Below are 7,713 nucleotides of genomic sequence, written 5' to 3'. Positions count from 1 at the left end.
CCTTTGGGGCCTGATCCAAAGCCCAATTGAAGTCAGCCCCTGTCTTTCTATTGACATTTCAATAGGTATTAGAGGGGGACTTGGTGAATTTATGAGTGTCAGTCTTTACACATAAAGAAAAGCAGTACTTGTGGCACCTTAGAGACGAACAAATTTATTAGAGCATAAGCTTTCGTGAGCTACAGCTCACTTCATCGGATGCATGCTGTAGCTCACGAAAGCTTATGCTCTAATAAATTTGTTAGTCTCTAAGGTGCCACAAGTACTGCTTTTCTTTTTGCGAATACAGACTAACACGGCTGCTACTCTGAAACCAATCTTTACACATGTATAGCTCAAGCAGTAAGAGGCTCAGGCTTGATCTAAAGACTGCATGTTCAAAATTTGCAAGTGACCCCACCAGTAGTGTCTTTATGTAGGCAAATCATCATACAGTGCTTGTTTTAAGTTCTTCCATTTTCCCAGCCATGTCTGTCTCTCCATGCACTTAACAAAGACCTTTAGCTCAAGCTATACTTCCCATCTAGCTCTGTGGCTATCTCTGGGTCTTCTCCACACCATCTGCCATCTCCTATTTAACTCACTGAAACACCCTGACAGAAATACCACTCCTTCTAGTAACAGACAGCTCATAAAGAGGACTATTGGTTCCTTTTTCTTAGCATGAAAGAACACTATTGTTGCAGTGACAGTGCTGTTTCAGGATTATATTTATCGTCTTTTTTACTCTGTTCATTTTCTGTCCTGCATTGTTAATGCAGGCCTAAGAAAGGGTGGAGGGACAATCAGCTTGAAGAAGATATGAGCTGGAGGTGTAAAAGGAACCAACAAAAGCTAAACTACAGTTTGCACTCTTCATCAGAGAGAGAGAGAGAGAAATAATGGAATATTCCTTGAACAAATAGGTAATATTTTCCATGTAAATGTACATAATATTTTTAAAAACTGGAAAGAGTTAAAACCTAAAATGTTTTTCAATACCAGGTGAAAATGAAATAGAAAATATATGCTTTAGAACAAACAAATATTTTAAACTATATATAATGGATATTTTGCAATAAAATTACAAAAAAAGACACTCCTCCAATCTGCAAATACTTACACAGGTGAGTAGTCCCAGGCTACTGTCATGTTTAAAGATAAGCACATACATAAATCTTTACATGATTGGGGCCTAGAGTCACCCGTGTGGAACTCATCTCAAGATCAGGGCCTAAAGTCCCAATCTTGCAAATATTGATGCACATATATAACTTTACTCACCTGAGTTGTCCAACTGAGTTCAACAGGACTACTCACTTGTGTTAAATTTGCAAGATTGGGCCCATACAGTGCAGTGCATTTATACACGGATGCTATTACCAAGACCAGGAAAAATGTAGCATACAAAGATAACAAAAAATAATTCACGCTAATGGACCCTTGGGAGTGTAATATAAACCCCTTGGTCAAGGGAAAAAAATCCTTAAAACCAAACAACCCCCAAGCAAGCAAGCACAAAACTCAAAGAGAGATTCTGCTCCCTACACTTGCTCCTGTCTGCAGCAAGCCCTGGTCTAGGGGTATATTGAGGGTGGAACCAGGGAGTAGGAGGAGACCGGGCATAGCACATACCGTTACAACCATTCTGACTCATGCCACAAGCAGCACTGAGGAGGAGAAAGCAACAGATATGCTGGGAACTTTTTTTGCCAGTGGAGAAACTTTGAATCAGGAGGGTTCAAAGGTGGCTTAAAGCTTCCCCCTGGGTTGGCTTAGCAAAGAATTTGGCTTCAGTTTCTAATCGCTGCATCTAGAAACTTATGAACAAAGGAACAGGGAGACATATCCTCAGAATTAATGAGTAGGCAATTCTAGAGCATTTGTTGCCGTTCAGATACCGTACAACGGAACAGCAGATGTAACACTTTCAGAAGAGAGCAAGAACTTCCGTTAAATTGCTGATCCAACCCATGACTTCAGTGCAGCCACTCACGTACTTAAAGTTATGTACATGCTTAAGAGCTTTGTTCATTGGGGCCTTAATGATCAAAGAGTCCAGCAACTCTTTTATGATGGGCCAATTTCAATGATAATGTAAAGAATATTAAAGTTGCCTTCAGTTTATATATCGTAGAAATGTAAGGTTGGAAGGGACCTGGAGAGCTCCCCCTCCCCCACAATGCAGTGGCAGGACCAAGTATACCTAGGCTATCACTGACGGGCATTTGCCCAACTTGTTCTTAAAGACACCCAGTGCTGGGGTTCCACAACCTCCCTTGGTGACCTATTCCAGTACTTAATTATCCCTACAGTTAGAAAGATTGCCTTATATCTAACCTAAATCTCCCTTGCTGCAGATTAAGCCCATTACTTCTGGTCCTACATTCAGTGAACATGGAGAACAATTGATCACCGTCCTCTTTATAACCTTCCTTAACATATTTGAGGACTATCTGTCCCTCCTCAGTCTTCTTTTCTCAAGACTAAACATGCCCCATTTTTTAAACTTTCCTCATAGGTGAAGTTTTCTAAACATTTTATCATTTTGGTTGCTCTCCAGTGGACTCTCTCTAAATTGTCCACATCTTTCCCAAACTGGACACAATAGTCCAGCTGAGGCCTCACCAGCGCTGAGTAGAGCAGGACAGTTATCTCCCGTGTCTCACATATGACACTCCTGTTAATAATATCTTCAAATGTATGTCAGTTCTCTTTAGTTTCCCACAGATGAAAGGGCCAACATGCCACTTTGATTTATTTTCCAATACACTTAATTTCACAGAGCATAAATATTTGTATGATGCTTCACAACAATTAGCATTCACTACAAATTCATCTGATGAAACATGCAGTATTTGGTATGCATGTTACCAAAACCACACGGTGAAGATCTACCATGAATGCAGGAAATGCTGCAAATTTTACAGACACCTCAGCCCCCCCTCAAGTACATGTCAATAGAAAAGAGAAAAAATCTAAAATTTTCAATCACAATCTTAAAATGGAGTGACATCTAGTGGCTGTGCCATCAATCTGCTGCACAATGCTAGCCTGACACAATGGCCCTGATTCTCCCCTCTTCCACTTTTTGTACACCAGCGTTACTCCATTAATTTCAGGAGAGTTGCTATTGATTTACACTAACGTAAATGAGGTCAGAATCAGACCCTACTCCTCTTAATAATCATATCACACAATCATTTTCTCTAACCTTTTTCTATTCAAAGATTACAAAGCATGCTATGCATTTTGGATAGAGATTGCATGACCACAACTGAAATGCTGCCACCTCTGGATGGAACGTGTCAGCTGCCTGATAGCATATTGCAATGACACAATAGAGTTTAGGATAGAAAGTATCACTGAAATTGGAGGGGAGGTTTAGCTAGGTACAATATGATAGCTAGAATATGGTCAGGACACGAAGGCTTATGGCTCCTACTCTTGTAAAAAGTGCCACTGGAACTTTAATGACCACTGGTCCAATTTGCTGTTGCCCTGCACCTTGTTAAGTCTTTGCACCATGCAAATGTTGGTGTGACATGCTCCAGTTGTGATCTAGTAGCATGAGCACACACCTTTGCACTCACTTTGCAGCATGCAAATGTCTGAACTGGGTGTGGGCAGATGAGAACTGGAACCCCTGTGTGGACAAGATGTTGGTTCTCTATTTCACCCAAAAGAGGGCACTTCTAGAGAACAGGGATATTATTTCAATACGACTTCAGAGAGAAGCATGCCATTTCCTGGGAAACTAACGCCACTTCCTGACATTTCCTTAGACATCTCCCATCTAACTACTGACCAGCCCCAACCCTGATTTGTTTGAAAAATCTGATGAAATGCCAACTCAGGCTGGCACGTATGGTTACAGCCTCCAGTCTCCCATATTAACTTCCTCCTACCCTATGGTAGCTGAAGCGGGGGAAATAAAACTCACTGAATGTTCAGTGTTTCTTTTGGCATATATAATGTGCTTTTAAGTTCAGAGATTGCTTGGCTGAACAAGCTTTCTAAAAGGCACCTTCTACAAAACCCCACCCAGACAAAGCTTCTAATAAGCTTCCCTCATCCCTAACCGCCGAGCCTGTAGCTCAGTGGTGACTAAGGGCATGGCTGCACTTGCAGATGTAGAGTGCCGTGAGTTAAACCAGCCCTCGGAGAGCGCAGTAGGGAAAGCGCTGCAGTGTGTCCACAATGTCAGAATCAAGCGCACTGGCGTGGCCACATTACCAGCTCTTGCAATGCCACAGAGAGCAGTACATTGTGGTAGCTGTCCCAGCATGCAAGTGGCTGCAACGTGCTTTTCAAATGAGCAGGGGTGGAGTGTGACAGGGAGTGTGTTGTGTGTATGTGGGGGGAGAGAGTGGGTTTTTGTGGGGCTGAGAGCATGTCAGCATGCTGTCTTGTAAGTTCAGACAGCAGCAGACCTCTCTCGCTCCCCGCCTCTCTCTCACACATACTCACAGCAAGCAACACTGCACAGTAATGGTTTGCTTTGTCCCAGAGCAGATAAGCATGCCGGCTGTCAGAAACAAAGCTTTGAAAGGGCATATCCGCATTCCTACAGCCGATTCTAAAACAATGAGAAGAGTGGTCACTTGACTTAAGGGGATTAAGGGATGTTTCCGGAGGCTCATCAGGGCTCAGTAATGCAACACCTCATTCACACTGACGCTGGGGTGTTTCAGCCGAGGCACAGCAAGCGTTATGCTTCTCATGGAGGTGGATTACCACGAGCTCTCCAGCTGCAGAGTCCAGACGCTCTAAGTGCCCTGCTAGTGTGGACGGGTCATGAGTTAGGGCGCTTGGGCTGCTTTAATGCGCTCTAACTTTCAAGTGTAGCCAAGCCCTAAGGTATGCTCTCTGCATGACAAGTCCTTCTCTCCAAAGCCATGTGAGAAAGTAGAAAGGACTCAATGTTTGTGCACCCCATTGGAAATGTGCTAGTTTGATTTGCACATACATAAACTTTTTAAGATAAAAACCTAAATGACTGCAGCAGTATTCTTGCACAAACACCTTTCCTTGGGAGCTACATAGAAATTGCTTGTTGACTGACAGCACTCTGCAGTTACCAAGCGCTAGAAAGCTGTGGCAGGATTTTATGACTCTGCTGGGTGAGTTGCCACATTGTACATCCCTTGACTTGAGAGACCAACCAAGCCACCTCCTGAGGTCCCCTTAAGGGTCATTTGTCTTTCTGATCAATAATGTATATGCAAATAAGGCCAGTGCTCATTTCCCTCGGGGACAGATGACAAAACTGATTAGCACTAATTGGCACCCTTGTTAAAATTACTAGAATGAAAATAGAAAAGGAGTACTTGTGGCACCTTAGAGACTAACAAATTTATTAGAGCATAAGCTTTCGTGAGCTACAGCTCACTTCATCGGATGCATCCGATGTAGCTCACGAAAGCTTATGCTCTAATAAATTTGTTAGTCTCTAAGGTGCCACAAGTACTCCTTTTCTTTTTGCGAATACAGACTAACACGGCTGCTACTCTGAAACCTAGAATGAAAATGTCAGTGTTTTCAAAATGGAACATTCTCCTGACTGCAGGATCTGACTATTTCGTTTGCAGCTCATTGCAGGGGGCTCTGCTTATATGGGGCGATGCATTAGACACTAAAGCTGCTTCTGTATATGAATTATCCATGGTTGAGCCTGGAGCATTGGAAATGGCTTTTTTTCAGACAGAAAAAGGACAAGGCTGAAAAGACATGAAAAAAGAATCACCTGGCAGTTTCTCCTGATGTTAGGTAACATGTGGCTCCATGTCCAATTATATTTCTCATAGTGACGCTTGTTAAAACACACTTCTACCAGGCTCCTGTTTCATTCAGACCATTAAGAGTTCCTATACTGTGCAATGCACCAGCATATAGTTGTGTTGAGAGCAGTGTGAAACTTGCCCATCTCAGTCTGTGGGGCTTGCATGAACTATTTTTTCCTAGTAGGTTTACATTTGCTGAGTTTCACTTTGAATTTCAGGTCAAACAAACCTTAAAAAAAGTAAAATCCAGCCCAGGTCATTGAGTTTGGGGGTGGAAATGGTATAAATTTATATGGTTTTGTATGGTTCCAAGTGGAAGCTATAACTGACCCCTGGGTTTACTCAGAACTTGGGGCGATAGGCTTGCATGGCTGTCAACCAAGGTTCATGAGACTCAGCAAACTTTGCAGCAAAACTGGTGCACGTTTTGGCTTTATGGTGAAACCCAGAAGGGATGTTCCCCCTGGTTTTGTTGCAAAACTTGTGTGTGGATCTAACTTGCTTCCCACTAATGTGGGAAGCACAGCCCACTGCTCTGAACACCAGAGGACATCATGTGGCAACAAACAAAGATCTACATCCGTTCTCCAGGATTGTTATAAACACTGTAATTTTGTGGGTTGGAGTGACAAGGAATGGCCCCCAAATAATGCCCACTTGCACCTTCTCATTTTGAAACATTGTTAAATCCCTTCCACCCGGTTATATTCAGCAGGCTAGATTGAGAACAATCAGGTCAGGGAGTAATATCACTGATTGCAAAGTTAAGTTATTTAACGAATGCCAAAGGGACACATCTGGGGCCTTGAGGTTATAAGAGACGGATCTAATTTTCTAAAGAGTGAATTCACCATTGGTGAAAGCTGCCAGCTAACAGCCTTGGAAACTGAACATGTCCATTTACTCGCAGGAGAGATACAGCAGGAGCAGAGGTAGTGTGAGCTTCTACCCAGAGTGCCTCAGTGCTGACCTGGAAGGCCCACCTGTCAGGGGAAGAGGGGAATTGAGGGCAGGTCCTCAGCTGGTGAAATTGGATTAGCTTCACTGACTTTCCACTCTTACTTATCATGGCCCAGTTCGTCACTGGCACCTTCGCTGCGACTGCAACAGAGGGATCAATCAATGTAAATGGCTCTTACATACCACTTAAAATAAAATAGAGGCACATGGTACTTACTAAGTGTATCCAAAGGAACATTATTACTTTTAGTGTTTCAGGATCCAATCCTATGACGCGCTGAACAGCCTCTGTTCTCATTACCACCAATGGGGGCTGAAAGTATTCAATACCTCCCAAGACTGGGCCCAGAATTTGTATGGGGCAGAGTCAGGTATTGTTTTCCATCTTCCCTATATTGGTGCTAGCAGCCTGCACACCTGGAATTAGAGTAAAACCTAGGAATAGAATTTAATGCCAAAAGATTTGGTTGCAACCTCTTCTGTTTCTGGTTACCATTATAGACAAGTCTTATATTTTGACCTGTCTCTAGAAATCAGTAGAGAATAAGTCTCCATTACATGCTATAAATAGGTTAAAAAGCTATCAGAAGATTTTCTTGCTTTCTTTCCTTCCATATACACACATATATAAATAATCCTGCTATAAATTCTGTTGGAGGTTTAAAAAACACAGAAAGTATCTAATTTTCTGTAGATTATGAGAGTAATCTCCACAGATATCTCTTAAATTTCTGTGGACTCCTCCTGGTTTCATCCTTAATAAATGCTGTATGTTCCGCTTCCCCCGCTCCCCCCCAAATAACTGAATAGCTGGCCAATTTCTATTCTTGTTACACTATCAGATGTGACCATTAGATGTCAGACTTTTATCACCATAGACAATATCTGGTTTCTGAAATTTCCCATAGAGCCACAGACAGCATGAAAAGTCATCTCAAGAGATCATCTTCCAGTCCTATTAGTAGCAACGTGAGCGGATATCAAGAGTAAT

Source organism: Dermochelys coriacea, chromosome 16, assembly GCF_009764565.3.
Source record: "Dermochelys coriacea isolate rDerCor1 chromosome 16, rDerCor1.pri.v4, whole genome shotgun sequence".
NCBI lineage: Eukaryota > Metazoa > Chordata > Testudines > Dermochelyidae > Dermochelys > Dermochelys coriacea.
The sequence above is the reverse complement of the archived record's forward strand: the minus strand, read 5'-3'. Positions refer to the sequence as shown.